The sequence below is a fragment of the Centrocercus urophasianus genome, unplaced genomic scaffold, assembly GCF_019232065.1.
Source record: "Centrocercus urophasianus isolate 14NV4802_14NV808 unplaced genomic scaffold, USGS_Curo_1.0 seq_17, whole genome shotgun sequence".
Taxonomy (NCBI): Eukaryota; Metazoa; Chordata; class Aves; order Galliformes; family Phasianidae; genus Centrocercus; species Centrocercus urophasianus.
In genome coordinates, this window is record NW_024884722.1 from 26,395,484 (window position 1) to 26,411,794 (window position 16,311).

A 16,311-nucleotide genomic window follows, 5' to 3' on the forward strand; every position below is an offset into this window, starting at 1 on the left:
GTGTGTGTGTGTGTGTGTGTGTGTGTGTGTGTGTGTGTGTGTGTGTGGACAGAAAACCTTCACATGCAACCTACTGCAGAGAAGACAGATGTTTCCCCCATATGAGGGAAGCTTTCAGATAACAGATACTGTGAAGCACACCTTTTAAAAGAATTCAATTGGGTATGAATTAGCCATAACGAAATAAGTTTAGTATGGATGTGTTTATACAGAAGCGTGAATAGAAGTATCCTTCCTTACAGGGCTTTATTGAGAGGGTCACAGATGTAATTATTTGCAGCTGTTCCAGGCTTGTTCCTACTGTCAGTGTAAATACTGGAGATGAGTGCACAAGCTGGCTAGACTTTGGTCTGACCTAGACAGCTTCTGGAAACTCAGGATATGCTATTCCTAAAAGGCTCTTAATTTTTCCCATCCCATCCTGATTGAAAACATTTGTCCTCCAGCCAAAATGTGGAGAAGAGAGTAAAGGTTCCAGTCCAGCTTTCATGGAGAGTAGTGACAGGTCAGGGTGAGTGGCTGACAGTGGGTGTCAGCAGCCTGGATAGTGAATCACTCTGATTCTGGCACATTGGAGTCCACAGTGTCCATCAAGGTCCTTGTCCTACTTGGGGTTTTTTAAAACTCTGGAATCAGATTTTGTTCTGACACTGATGCAGGGACTTGTCAATTTGGCAACAATTTCCTCTACCTTGGGAAGTTACTCTATATTGTGACTGGTAAAAGGCATTCTGTGCACCCTGCCTTCTGCAAGAAGCAGAGCAAGAAAACAAAGTGAAAGGTCTCTCAGGCAAAATAGCCTACCCACAGCATGGTGAGCATACATGGTTTATAGGAGCACTGAAAGAGCTCAGTTCCTCCAAGGAACACTGTAGAAACTGTAGGAACCTTGTTAAAGACAGAAGACAGTGTAAGAAACAGGATGAAAGGTTTTGCTATAAGAATAGTAGTTTATGATGAGCATGACCATTGTAGCATCTACCAGTTTACTGTTTACTTCTCTCAGTGGTCACACTTCAGCTGCAAATGGTTGGAAAAAGAAAAGCCACGGTCAGTGTAATTGATTACTATTGGGGCTGGTCACTGAACATTGTTAAAATCAAGTCTTGCTGTGTGTGTAAAAATGATAGGTTCATGTCTGGCTGTCCAAAAAGTGGTTTGTCCAGAGGGATAACACATGGGGTCGGCCCTTGGGAGAGTCTCCCAAGAGATCACTGTGCTTGTCTCCACTGACTGCAGTGGATCCTCCTTGATCTGTTGGAGCTTTTATATGTTAAGGTTTTGAAAGCCTACGCTTCTTGAAAGGGACTCCACAAACTTCTTAAAAACTGTTTCTCCCCTTGTTACTGGTGTTGGCAATTGAGGTCCCAGCTTGGCAGCATACACCAATGCTTTGTGTGACCTGGGGATGTGAGCCATATCAACTGCTCTGCACACAAGGAACCTACTGCTTCAAGCAGTAGTGACTTTCCTGGCCTTGCCTCTTGTGTTAGGACTGAATTTGGTCTCTAGAAATCATAACGAGCTTCTTCAAGAGTAAAATCCAATAGGAAAAGCTTTTCAGGGCTTTTGAACAGTGTGTATTATCCACATAATACATGCTAGCCATAGGACCCAACCTCAAGTGAAAAGTGACCTGGTGCCTGATAGCTTTCTAAATCTGAATGCACTTTGCTGCTCTGTACAACAGGCATGAGCAAACACAGCTGCCACTTAACACCTCTGATATTATTGTCCCACTGTGCTAATAAGGATGAGAATGTAAGATTTTGTACCTCATTTTCACCATGTGCAGGCTTTTATTCTTACAATAGGAGCTCCACTGAACAATGCACTTCCATGTGCTTCCATGTGTGCTGCTGCCCCTATGGCTGCAACTAGCAACTGCTTTGATTCAGGCACAGGCAAATTAGCACTTCTCTTTCTTTGCGAGTTCCTCCTCTCCGTTTATTTTGAAATGTATTCAGTTGGCTATGCCTGAAGTGGGATTTTCAATGAAGACATAAATTTGTTTTCCTTACTTGAATTATGCCTTTGAGGTATGAAAGATTTTGATGTTTACTGTGAGGTATTGAATAGACTTCTTGCTCGTGCCTGGGGGTGGAGCGAGCCAGGCAATGTTTGTGCCTTACTGCAGTCTGTGGCATTTGGCAGCATGCTGCTGCCCAGGGAAGGAGTTCTTCGCTGTTTGCAGACAGCATAGCCCCTAAAACAAGCAAATAAGAGGAGCAGTCGGACTGGAAACTCACTTCCCACCCTGGTGTGGAATCTGCTGGTTTCTGAAACTCCCAGGTAGGATGATACGCTGTTAGCCTTTCTTCTCTGCCTGGTCGCCAGTGGAAGCTCTGTGTTGGATGGAAACCTTGTGCTGTGGTGGCTGGGGAGCAGCAGTGGCGTAACCATGGGGAAAGGAGAGTAACTGCTCCTCCTCTGGGGCAGCCAACAGGAGAGCTTCAACATGAGTCAGCAGAGTAAGAGGGGGCAGGCAGGCAGGCAGCCTGCACCAGCCTGGGCTCTCACCTGGCAAGTGGCATAATGCAATTTTCCCCAGACCATGAACTCAAGTATTAGGAGCAAAATCAGTCCATTGATTTAGCAGACTTTCCAGAGAGGAATCTCAAAAAAGAAGTGTAACATGCACCAAAAAGACAATATTGGATGGCAGTCACTCAGGTCCCCTGCAACAGAGCAGACAAGCTGGTCGAATGGGAAGTAGCTCCATGCTCTGTGAGCGTCTTAAGGTTTTGCTATCTCTTGGATAGAGGTGATTTTAATGCAAAATTCCATGTCACTGGAAATTTTATTTAGATTTTAAGCTGTTGGGATCAGGGCCATATTAAGACCACAATGCACTTTTAAAAGTTGAAAGGTAGAACTGCTTTAAATATGCCAGATTTCCCAAAGAAGTGCTCTGCCATGGTAAAACTAAAAAGAGTGAGAAAGGTATGATACTGGGCTGCTTTTAATGCAATCTCTGTCACAGCTGACTTCCAGATGTTATCAGTGCACACCTTAGGAAGTTTAATGACACAGTCTCAGTCCCAAAATTCTGATTTTTTTTAAGCCAGTTTTGCTGAAAGACCGCCTTGACAAATTTGCAGGAAGGAAAACATTACACAGTCAGGGAGGAATTCATTCCTTGGTTATATGCTACTTCCTTCATATTTTTCATAGAAACAGATGAAACTTAAATTCCAGAGTGTGATGCTACTGAAAGTGATAGTCTAGTCGCAAAAGGGTTTTTTCCTGACTGCGTGTCTCTCTTTCCAATCGATGTTTATTTGTATTGCTGTCTGAATTGGTTTTGGACACTGACCTTAAGATGTTTCCCTGACTTGAGACCTCACGATGTGAAATATGATTTCCTTAAACCCATGGAGGAAACGAATCGGATGGGACTGGTTATTTAGATGATATTGTGCAACAAAACTTAAGCAAAAAGCCTTTGGAGTGATTCCAGGCCAGCTGCGGCTCGTCGGCTGTGGCTGACTCAGAGGACATCAGACGGTCGGTGCTGGACGGCGCTCTGCTTGCTGACACAGTGGCTTGGGAGAGGCTCCAGGAATGGCTGACGAGAGGGGAGGGAGGTGAAAACCAGCACCCATCCAAGGCATTCTTGCGTTGTTGACGATGACCTGTGCAATGGGGGGCCCACAGATTGAGGTGAGCGTTGGGCACGCTGCACAGCAGCCTCTACCTGTGTTGTGTCTGCCAAAGCTGCACTGCATGCTGCTCTGTCGGCACCAGGGCTGCCAGAGTCACTGTGGGTGCTGGAAGCGGTGGGCTGTTGTGCATCCATCTGGAGCTGGCTGAAGCCGTCCCTAAAAATAGCCTCCCGCCTCTGAGTCACACATCACCCATCTGAAAAGAATCGGATCAGTAGCCCTCAGCCTGGAGCACGCCCAGAGCCCTCTCCCTGTGTTGGGAGGAGAGGGGCCGCTTCCTGCCACACATGGCTACATGCGGCCTCGCTGAAGTAGCCGTGGCCTTGTCCCAGGCTCAGGGACTAAATAGTTCTTGTGCTGTTATTGGCAGAAGAAAGTTACTGCATGGTACAAATGTGCTTGTGGTCGCCTTTGTAAGGACTTTTGAGGACATCACCAGGACTTTATACTGGGGGCTGTGGTAGGAGCAGCTATACTTGCCTGTGGATTGTGGAGGTAAATGTCTAAGTATGGCAGCTGGGATTTGCTGGACTTGATCAGCTTCTTCCGTTTGTGCATGTCTGCAATTGGCACCTGAACAAATGTGGCTTGTGAGCTGCTGGGTCTTTTGTCAGCTCAGAAATAAGTTATTTTGTGTGAGTGTGAGCCTACAGCCAAATAGCAGAGATCAGAGGCTTCTAGGAGTAGCTGCCATCCTGTTACCAGCTCCCCATTATCTGCGTCTCACTGTGGTTCAGCATTGCTTCATCCCTGCACAATGGGTACAGGAATGGGGATTTGGAGCAAAGGTCCTCACCGGTGACTTTCAGTACCTTCTGCCTTCATTCCCCCTTTTTCCTTTTAAGTGTGCAGCCTGAAGACATGGGTTTGCCACAAATGTTTCTTTGCTTGGAAATCTGTAGCTTTTGCAGAAATTCTCGACTGTATCATGCCAAGTCGGCCATGACAGAAACAAGTGCTTTCTAAGAGCAAACAGTGAACTTTCAACCCCTTCATCTTCTAATAAATAAAAAGTATTGGTGGCTGTGTTTTGCAGCCTTCCTGCTTGTGTTGTGGCTGAGATGACAGAGGAGAGGACATGTGGATGTGCTCACGGTGGCCATTGTACCTCCTTTCTGGCACAGTGGCCCCGGGGAGCCGCATGCCTGCTGCAGAACGCTCAGCTGACTCACTGCTCAGCACAGACACAGCTTGTATATGGGGCTTTCCAGGGCATCCCAAAGGAGACCTGCTCGCATGATTCAGACCTGGGGCTTGATAGGCTTCAGTTCATTCCAATTCCAGACATGGTTTAAAATAACTCATGGCTTAGAAGCTTGACTTGATTTTTCTTTTTTGTTTTTAGTCTGTAAGACATTTGTCTTTTATGTCCTTCCTATCAAAGCTATTGGTGCATTTCTGAAATTAGTATATTCAGGAAGTCATTTGTTTAGTTTGGATACCGCAGTACACCGGTTTTCCCATCACTGTAATATAAGGGACTAGATAAAGTGAAATACCTGATCAAATATGAGAATACTATTCTCTTTCCTGAAGTTGTGAGGGTCTTCTCTTTGCCTTCATATGCAAAGTGACACCGTAGCTGGAATTCGTATTAAAGAAAATACCCAGCAGCACTATCCATTTCACCTCCACAGCCGTAGTTACCAATCTTAATAATAGCGGTTACATATCCGTGGTTCAGTTTTGCAGTTCTCCACATATGTTAAGCATACAATTTCCTGTTATATTTTTGTTGGCAAAAATAGAACTGACATTTTTCACACAACTTGGTTTTTATTTGCTAATATCCGTATAAAACACTAGATTTATTGACAGAAAGTTTCAGAAGGACACCCTGCTTCCCCAGACTTGAAGGCTGTAGAAATTTCAGTTGTTGAGGAAAGAAATCTACATTCCTCTCCAATTCCGTGACACTTCCAGCACTGTCAATAAAACTGTGCTGTTTGCCAGGCTTTCATTTCCAGCTGGAGCAGAAAGCAAACAGCAGGGCACACCCTGATTGCACTGAGTTACTTGGGCAGCACCCAAGAAATGACCACAACCACTTTTATCCAAGTAGATCTGTCACTGTCCCACCTTGCACTAACTAGCTTGCCTTGAGACTTCCCAGGTCATTACTGCAGGTTTTGAAAGAGGACGTGGGAAGCATTGCAATGTTTTTGTCTGCTACACCCTGAGAAAGCATGTTTCTGCACTTCCAAAAGTGCAGCTGCTATGTGAGAGCTGCAAGAGGAGGAAATGAAGTCAGGGACAGACACAAGCCTGTGGATGAGCCTCTTGAAGGGAAAGTGGGAAGGGGATGGAGAGCAGAGAGAGGAGGTGCAGCTGAAGCCTCTTCCCGTCCCGTTCACAGTGTGGCCCTATTAGCTTTGCTTGCTCTGAGGTTTGGTGTTGCAAGGAAAAGTTCCAGACACATTACTCATTTATGTTAGAGTCTGTTGACCTGATATTGTAAGCTGGGAAAACAGACTTGAAACAAAGAGGCCAGACATGAGTGAACAGAATGGTAATGACTTTACAGTAAATTGTCATTTTGAAGAGGTTAATAATATGCTCGTATTTTACTGAATTTATTAAAGCTCTTAGTTAAATATTATATGTTACTGGAAAGGAAATAAAATTTTATTTAAGTGGGAGCATTTTATCACATTTCCTTTGATTTCCTTGAAGTCCCTAAAATTGATTTTACAGGATTTTCAAAGTGGATGGTGTAGTTATAGCTTTGCTATGTTTGCTGCTGAAAACAAAGAAAGCAATGCTGCAAGATTAACATGATTAAGAACCAGACCTTGCCAAAACGTGCGCATGTGTGTGCATGCAAGTATTCTCCATGCACTAATTCAGACTGCTCACATGAGTAAAGTTAAGAGTCTAATTGCATGCAGGTATTGTTTCCTCAAAATTAAGTAATTTGGTTTCTGGGGCTGTGAAGACCTGGTGTTATGCAGCTCCCATGACCTCTGAAATAAGAAAGCATTGTAAAGACTGCATAAAATGACTTCTTTTGTTAAAATATTACTGAGATGAATGCTCCCCTCTCTGCTCCGATCGATATAATCTGAATGTTACATCATTTCATCTAAAAGAGCTGCAGGTTTATATACTTTTTCTGTGCAGAGCCACATGAAATGAAAACTAATGAGGTTCAAAAGGTTTCTGAACATTTCAAAAAAAGTTTCATTTCAGTTTCCCATCTGGAAACTGCCAGAATCGAGGGGGGAGGAGCCCTTATTTCTTCCATGAGATCCTCTTGAGATCTTTTGTTAATGTGAATTTGCCCTTATGAACCCACAAGGGGTCTATTCCCAGATGTTTCCCCGCCTGCTATTTGGGGCAGGTCCTGGATGCTCTCCCACCCTCCCTGTGGTTGGCTGCTCTGCATTGGGTGTCTATGGAATTGTGCCTCCTGAGTGCTGCTGGTGGGAGGGCAATGACCCTGGTGGGCTGCAGGTTCCTTGACTGCCTTCTGTGGTCTTCTGGGGAGTAGCACCAAGGATTTCTGGTCTAGAGACGCTCCCATCTTGCTTGCTTTTCAGGTTCATCTGCTTTGTAAAGTTTTAGCACTAAACCCATTGCTGCATTTGTTACAGCTAAGACTATGTCTCTTCCAAAGAAGTGATCTTTGTTGCAAATACATTTAGAGGCAGCCTCCTTTCTTGCTTGGCATTCTTGCCTGTTCTTTAGTTCTCCTGCATTTTTTCCTGATGAAAAGCATTTTCGCAGACACCTCATAAGGCCTTGGCCATCCCCTGCTCATGGACTGCTGCTGTCCGATGACAGGGCTCTCCCATTTCAGCCTGAATTAATTACTGTATTTAACATCTGCTAGCTCCCTGGAGCAATTAACTTTTAATAACTCTTCCCCTCTCCCCAGGATGGCTGGTTTTGTGCCACAGCCCGGCTTCTGGGAGCTTTTTGTCTTTCTATCTTGACACCCAGGGCTCTCAAAGCATTTAAATGGAGGGTGAATGTGATCTGCTTGTGACAGCTGCCCCAGTTTCAGCCAAGATCCTTGTAGGTATAGATTTGTAAGGATGATTAGTGATAGTGGGGCAGCCAGTTGTAGCCCCCTTACTTGAGCTATCTTAAAGGTGTCCTGAATTTTCAGTTTTGTGTGATTTCCTCCTCCAGGCATCATGGCATGCCTTGCAGGTCCCAGCTGTCTTTAAACTGAACACCTAAGCATGAATTCCTTCCGCTTATGAGACGCTTAAAGTGAAGCTAAATCTACTGTAGGTGCAGGCTGCTCTAGCTAACGTCATATCAAAGTTCTTAAAGTATAGATAGGCAATGTCCCAGGCAAGAAGTTGCTTCAAGACCTGAAGTACCTGCAGTACTTTCCCTTCTGGCAGTGTGTGCACCTCCATGCAGATCGATGTGGGCAGATAGGGGGTGAGCCAGCGGCAGGACTGCCAGGGAGCCCCTGCATTGCCCCCAGCCCAATGGGGACCCAGGGAGCTGCACTGCCTGCCACCTTCTCTGCACCTGCGTTAGAAAAGGCCGGTGCTGAAAAAATCATCTCTACATACATACCAGCAAAATTGTTTAAATGTCGCTTAGCTGATGTGTAGACATAACCCTGCTGTTCAAAACACACTATCTGCTCATAATCGCTTCAGAGAAGTAAAGGCAGCTGTAATGTGCCTTGTGGGGTCAATAATTACTCTTGAGACTGACTGTGCCTGGATTTAAGGACTGGAAAGTATGGAGTAATGCCCAAGTTAGAAAGCTGCATCTTTGCCAGTAGCAGTGCTGTGGAGAGCTGGAAGAGTTGCAGCCTCAGGAGGTGGGCTTAGGGCACATGGGGTGGTGGCTGTGGTGAGGGCACAGGAAGCCCACGTCCCGCTCCCTGAGGCCCAGCAGTCCCAGCCAGGAGCTACGTGGCTTCACAGCAGTCTGCCCTGAGCCCACAGACCTGCAGGTGCCTTGGTGCTGTGCATCTCCAGCTAAGAAGTATCCTCTTGCATCCAAGGCCGTGGCCGCCTCCATTCTCTTCTGCTCCTGGTATGTGAGCCTGGCTGGCACTGGCTTTGCTCCTTGCTCCCAGTGCAGCCCAAACCCCATCGTTCTGACACATCTCCAACTTGTTAAATCCTCTATTTATGATGTATAGCTCCAGCACTCAATACACTTCTTAGCTCCTTGTCACTTATGGATCACTGTCAAGTTCATGTATTCCACTAATAAATAACACAGAATAAATAATGCCACTAATGAATTGCTGAGCAGCATTCCCCTAGTGCCTGTACTGGGTGGCTGATCTAGTACCTCTTGCTGTCCCACTTAATGACTCGCTGCTGCTTGAATGTCAGCTGGTTTATGTTCACTTTGCTCCATTATAATAACTAGGCAGCACTTCCTCGCTTTCTGCAAGCCACCTCTGTGGCTGAGGTTTTGTTAAAACCTGACAAATGACTGCTTTTCCACCACAGAAGCCTTCAGTTTTACTATCTCTGTGCTCAGCAAGTGCTAGGGCTGAAAGAGAATGATCATTAAAGTAATAGGTCCTAAACACAGAGCTGGCATTTGCTGCACAAGTGCAAACAGCAAACAAGAGCCATAGGTGACTCACTAAGAGGCTTTGGTGTGATGTGCTTGCTGTAGCTCAACAGGCAGTGGAGCACAGGAGACAGCTCAGCACATGACTGCGAAAAAAAGTAAATTAAGGGGCAGGAAAGCCAAAGAGAGCTCCAAGCAAGATGGTGATACAATTACAGCAGAAATGAAACCCAAGCACTCTCTGAAGAGCTGTGTAGCATGTATGGTAGAGCTGTTAATGTACCTGACACAATACCTTTAAAAGCAAAATCCTGTTCATTTCCTCCGGCACGTTTCTTCCATGCGGAGCATGACGCACAGCGGGAGCGTAATAGTGAAGGCAGTGCAATATGTGCTGGCGAGCAGCCAGCAGCAGCCTCTCCTCCTGGCCAGCCTGGCTCTGGGGCCGAGGAGCCTCTCCCCTGGCATGCAGCACTGCCGACCAGGCAGCTGGGCCCAACAGCCTGAGCACCGAGAGCACCCGGTGCCAGGTGGCCGCAAACCAACACTGTGTCTCGTGTCTGAGTGAGCTGAGGAGACACCACGTGGGGCTGCCCAGAGCTTGGATTTTGGGACTGTGCATCTCTGTTGGTTATGGAGAGGGGTACTTAGCAAAGGGACCCTGGTGCAAAGGAAGTGCAAGTGTAGTGGTTACACTGTGAGAAACGAGTGGCGACATCAAGGCCACGCCGCTGTGGCTGTGCAGCAGCATTTAATCTTGTTTTAAACAGGAAATTATGTGTTTCTTTGAAGCTCGCAAACCCTCTGGCTGAGTTTAGACACCATCAAACAAATATATAGTTTGGAACATTTGGAAGCTGCCCGATTTCTTGCAGCTCTGGCTGTGAGACTGGCAGTGCTGCGCTGGCTGAGGCACAGGAGTGGTCACTGCCTGCCCTGAGTGTCACCCATAACAAATCTGTTGACACTGGCCACGTTAGCATCTCTAACAGGGGGCCATAAGAAAGTAGGGGCAGGCCCTTTAGCAGAGTGTGTTGTGTTAGGTCAAGGGAAATAGTTTCAATTAAAGGAGGGGAGATTTAGATTGGATATAAGAAGAAGTTTTTATGATAAGGGAGGTGAGATGCTGGCATAGGTTGCTCAGAGATGTGGTGGATGCCCCATCCCTGGAGACATTCAGTGTCAGGCTGGATGAGGCTCTGAGCAACCTGCCCCTGTTCATTGCAGGGGAGTTGGACCAGATGACCTTTAAGGGTTCCTTCCAACTCAAACAATTGTACAACTGTGTGATCACCAATGTTCATTTTAAATCTTTTGGGTTCGTTTTTTGGCATAGGGCATTACTGAGACAAAAAGTCTTCTGATGTATGAAAGCACTCTTCCTCTTAAATGATATATAATGTACTGATACGAATTAATGCAATGAAGGAGAACGAATAACGGCAAATAGCTTTTCTAATTGGTCCTATGTACAGTTGAATATGAGTGGAAATTAAGTGCTCTGGACTATTTTTAAAGGATGACACTGCTGCTTTCTCATGGTTTTTTTTATACTTGTTTGTAATGACTTGTTTGTCTGTTTGGCAATGCAGTTTCTAATAAGGTTGAGTCAGGCCCCTTGGTAGACACCCTACATGTTTCCTGAAAGCAAGCACACAGGGAGACTCCCAGGGACTCCCTGGCACTGTTCTTACTAGTAAACAGGCTCCAGCAGGGTACCTTTTGAAGGAGAAAACACAGGTTGAACTATAAGGTTCTTCTTGTCTCCCAGGGCCCTCAGAGGAAGGGGTCCTTCCCTCTAATCATGTTTTCTAGCCCACTGTCCCCCCGCATTTTTATGGCCCCAGTGAGCTTGCCCCTGCTCCCAGACAAGCTACCAGCTATATCACCACTGGAGCTGGTTTGTGGTGCTCCCCTCTCTTTCTGGTGGCATGCCGAGCCCTCCTGGGCCTTACAGTCATCTCTGTCCCTGCTTGTGCTTCATCTCCAAAGAGGATATCCCAGGCTCTGAGGAAGCACAGCCCCATTGAATGGCATAAACAGTGCTGCAGTGAGGCACGTGGCCCGTCTGTAGTAAGAAATCTAGGCATTTGTAGTGGGGACTGGCGTCAGTCTGTTGTAGAATCTTGAGACTGCTCGATATTATCCAGCTTTGCAAGGTTGTTTCTTTGCAGGTTTATTTACGCTTATTTCGTGGCTAGGCCCTTGCAGACGTTGCTACAGAAGGCAACAAGAACAACTCTTAATTTTGTGAGTCCCTGCTGAAGCACCAAGACAGCAAATCATGTTCCTGTTTTTTCTCTAAATAGTTCAAAGGAGGGAAAAACCCAAGCATCTTTGTCTATAAAGACTTTATTTATACTAAGGAAAGTTTACACAGCTTGCAGAGAATTAATTTGTAGGAAATTAAATCTCTGTATCTTCTCCATCTTAAATACACGGTCACCATCTCATTCCAAATCATTCTGCCACTTGGTTTAGGACTTCAGGCTTATCAGGCAATGAAAAATGAGCAGAAAGAATATGTGCAGAGTCTTGCTTCGTATCCTCTTCAGAGGAAATGGACTTGGTTAATATCCTGACCTAAGGAGAAAGATTCTTGGAAGACATGAATGACAGTCTGTATCGGTTCCACCAGATACAGATGGGAATGCCTGTTTGCCCTGGCCTTGGTCTGTCAGAGGACCAGGCAAAGCATTTTAACCTGCTGCAGCCTTCTGCTGAGCTTTGTAGGCAGAAGTTTTAGGAAAGCACAGCCAAATTATGGGCAGTATCGCCAGTCCTGGTGCAGGAACGTAAGGCTATTAGAATGGCAGAAAAGCAGGACTGAGGTGATGGCCGGGCTCTGACTCCTACTTCCCGTTAGCCCAGAAGAAGGGTCAGGAAAAAGTTAAACTTTCCAGTCAAAGAGGGCTCACAGTGTTTGGGGTCATGTTAAGAATGTAAAGACAGACTCCTGAATGAACTTCTCATGTCTGCTAATCCTCGCCTCTGCACATCCTGCTCCCATGGGCAGTGGGAATGACAGAATTCTGAGTTATACTTGTAATATTTTTAGCCCAGACTGCAACAAAAAGTACCGGACATCTTATGGGAGAGCACGTTTCCACAGGCCTTCAGAAACATTTGGCTGTCATCTGAGCCTCAAACACCAATGTGTCCATCAGCTAGCTGAAACCAGTATCCCTGCACACATGGAAGGTACTTGTCCTAAATGAACACAATATCTATAACAAAAAAGCACCAAAGGGCACTTGAAACCTGTGAGCAGTGAAAACTTCAGTAAAGGTGAGCATTTCAGGGTGCAGAGGAGGACTGAAGCACAGGGCAGCATCATTTCAGCAGCATCTGTGCTGAGTGGGTTGGAAGCATCGTGAAGGGCTTTGGGAAGCTGCTGGGATGTGCACTGCTGTGAGGCCGTGGTGAGCCACACTAGTGGTACTGGGGGCTCCAAAAGAGGCCAGCTTGCCATTAACCTCCAGTGCTTCCTCTGTGGTCTCAAGTGAAACTGCCTGTAGGCAGAAACCTTCCTCACACCTGGAAGTAAATCCCCAGCTGAGCTCATCAGACAAACAGGAAGGAAGCAGAAGTGTCATGGCAGTGTTTTCAAAAGATTTCTCGTCTTCCTCAGAAGTTTGTGTGCTCCCGTGGACTCAGCTGGCCTTTGCAGCTCTCTTGACCTTCCTTGTTTAACCTGGCACAGCCTGAAGTTTTCCATTAAACCCCCGGCAGGCGTTCATGGTAGCATCCACTCCTCCTCCTCATGAATGTCCAAGTTGTGGATTTCTTAAAATAATAGCGATGATAAATAAATAGTGCAATCCAGAACTCCTGTGAGAGAGGAGGATGAAGCTTTCGTAGTAATTAGAGATCAAGACATCAAGGGAAGACCAGACAGGAAATAATGGGAGGACGGGACGCAGTGGGATGAGATGTGCCCTGTCGTGTTGTTGGCCGATGGCCAAAGGAACCAGTAGGCCCAGTTCTGGACTGGGCTGGGTTGTGATGCTCTCGGCTCCAAGCATCTGATCTCTGGGATCAGTGAGGGCTGTGATGGTGAGCAGTCACTACTGTGCTGCCTGGCTGGCCTGCAGAGGCACCCCAAAAGTGCAGCCATCAGCGTGGGCAGGCCTCTGTGGAGGCTGGTTGTCCTGCTGGTGTCCTGCCAGGGACTTGATCCAGCGCATCTGATGAGTGCTAAATTCACTACATTTTTTTAAGAGGGAAAAAATTAGATTTATTTTCAAGATGGCTCATGATGTCTTTAACTTCCTTTCTTCTGTGGAAATAAAGACCAGCGCGTGGAAGGAGGGACCTCTACCACACAAAATCGATATCAATTACGATGCTGTAAAAGACCAGGCCGTGCATAGGCACTGCGAAACGACAAAGCTGCGTCCCCTTTGTGCAGGGAGTACTTAGCTCTTTCATGGTATTTGTGGCTGTAGTGGTAGTTGAGCTATTAAAGGAACAATTGATGAGGCTAGCTGACGTCAATACTTGAAAAGAACTTCACCTGTTTTAGAAGCAAAAATAAAAACGGATGTCTGTTAAAAAATATAATTTAAGGTAATCAGAATGCCATATAATAAGAGCTCTCCTGCACATAATTGGTGTTCCTCTCTTATTTAGCATAGCGGTTTGTCTGTATTCAATTTGCTCACATGGTTGGTTATTGCTTTTGGTTATTACTATCTATATCTAATGGTGAATAAACTTCTGTTCTTTTTTTTCATTCCTTTCAAAATGGCCTCGTGTCATTTTGCATTTAGAGAGAAAATACACATGCATGTGGCTAGACCAAAGTCCTAGTTAAGTTTAGCAATTGCAGAACACTTTATTCAAAATTCAGAACTTGTCTGGCTTGCTCCAATTGGCAGCTGTGTGTGAGCGGGAGGGAAGGAGTGGGATTTCACTTCACAGGTGAAGCTGTTAAGGTGCACCTGCACTCAGTGCTGCAGGATGAGCGGTTTTCTGCTGGGGGTCAAGTTACAGGTCAGCCTTCTGGGGGAGCACCAGGAGACCCATTGAGGTTTTCTAATCTGATCTGAGTCGCTCTGAAGTTCCCTACATTTCCTGAACTTCCCTGCTAGCTCCATGTCAGAATCATGGCAGGGCTGAGGCTGGGGGGACCTCTGGAGGTTGTCTGGCCCCGACTGGAACAGGACTCAAGACAAAAGCATCATCATTTAACATGACAGTGCAATGGGAAATCACAGAAGCGCAGGTGGAAGTAAAGGCGTTAGAAGCTTCTGATTAATGGGTGAAGAGCTTCCTTAAACCCTAAATTTAGTGGCATCTTTTGCCCTCACCACCTGTGCTACGCTTTTCAGCAGGAGAAGCTTGCTTTTATCACTTCCCTTTGCCACAGCTCCCTCCCTGCCCAGCCCTGCTGTCCCATTTGCCTGCCCGTGTTATCAGAGTTGACCCCTTAGATGATAGGTCACCTGGTTCTCTATCGAGAATATATTAATTTGAAAAAGAAGATCATCAGCTTTAACAGCTTTCTTTTTCTGTGCCAGCTGCTGTAATTTCTCCTGTCACCTCTGGGGATTTTAGCTAATAACGAGACAAAACCATGAAGAAAAGATAACAAAGTCCCTAATACAAAATGGGCTTTTCACAAGGAATGTTCCCCCCCCGGAAAAAGGGCTGGTTTCTCTCCTCGGATGTGTAGGAAGACCAGCTGACGTGTGCATATCCGAGTACCATATTTTGCTGCATGTTTACTGTTACGAGATTTCTGATGAGATTAGTAGATGACCTGTTAAAGCCCTTTCCCACCCAATTATTTATGATTCTGGACTGCTCTAAGTTCTCATAATGGCTCCTTTATGACTCCTTCCATACTTTACTTGCTATTGAAGTTAAATGAATTGGTTAGTAAATTCCTGGATGCCCCTTTTTATAAGTCAGTTGAGTGCTGTATTTTGTTGCTCTGAAATCCTCTGGCACCTCATCTGTTTTCCATGAACTTTCAAAAATCACTGCTCAAGGTATTGCATTTGCTTCTATTAGCTCTGTTAGCAATCTTGGATGCTGTCATTCAGTCCTGTGGGTTTATAAATACTTCCCCAGGAATTCTTTTCATCTTCCCCTTTGATTTGCTTGTGGTTCAGTCAAATCATTGGTAGAATCCAAGCCTCACAATTCTTTTTTTCTTCTTCTTTTTTTCTTTCTTTTCTTTTTTTTTTATTTTTTTATTTTTATTTGATTACAAAAAGGCAGCAGTATTGGCGAAGAGACCTCAGTTTCCCAGCGCAGGAGTAATGGTCTTGGTTCAGGCAATCAGCTGAGCCGGGAAGACTGCTTCCTGCTGGACAGCTTCTCTGTGCGACTGCAACCAACACACTGGCCAGAGAGCATGAGGATTATCCTTCTGTAAGAAGAAGTTGGCAAAATATGAGCAAATGCTTGATCTGAAAATCAAGACCAGTATTGCTTGAATAGCTTGCCATACAGCATTAAATCCATTTTACTTCAAATTCCAGTTCTGACAGCTCAGCAATGGGTCAGATGGGGTATAACAAAAATGGGGTTAAACAAGTGAACATTGTAATGAGAAGAATACAAATTAAAAGCCCTCAATACTTGTAACAACCCATTGATTTTTGTCCTGATAGTGGCGTAATTCTCGTTGAATCTTGGCTGAGCTGGGCTTAGTAAGAAACACGCAGGTAAATGCTCCCTTGAAAGCATGAATGATTTTTAGTAATTTGGACAAAAAAAAAATTATAAAATCAGTAATTATTCAGATTAGTTTTCAGTGACTCCCGTATGTTACAAACTAACCTGTAGTAAAATCTGGGTGAACTCTAATTCACCATTATAAAGATACATTTAAGCTTTAGCTTTAAGCTTCTTTTTTAGAGAAGCAGCTTTAGCAGCAATTGAAACACTAGAATAAAGAACCTACAAGTAGTTATCAGAAACCCCTTCTGCTCAGTGAATCTCACGGCAGTGAGCCCACGGTCTCTGGACCAGCCACATCTCTGAGCAAGTGCTGCTCTCAGACCTGCAGGAGGGCAGTGTGGGAAACTGCCCCAAATCCCTCACCTGCACTACAGTCATAGCAGTTTCAATGCCGTTGGGAAAAAAAGTGCAAAGGTCCTGAGTCTGCACGCAGGTGGACATTTACACTTGT

General features: G+C 45.4%; 1 protein-coding gene across 11 annotated transcripts in view; it reads left to right on the forward strand.

The window, feature by feature from the left end:
* RTKN2 (rhotekin 2) overlaps window positions 1–16,311 on the forward strand; it is a 190,883-nt gene that overhangs the window by 85,934 nt on the left and 88,638 nt on the right. Inside the window, exon 9 of one of the 11 annotated variants that reach the window (XR_006168747.1) lies at window positions 15,392–15,741. The exons of the other annotated variants lie outside the window; for them this stretch is intronic. The gene's annotated coding sequence lies outside the window, so the exon portion shown is untranslated. Of the gene's footprint in view, window positions 1–15,391; window positions 15,742–16,311 lie in introns of those variants that run through there. 11 annotated transcript variants of the gene reach the window in all.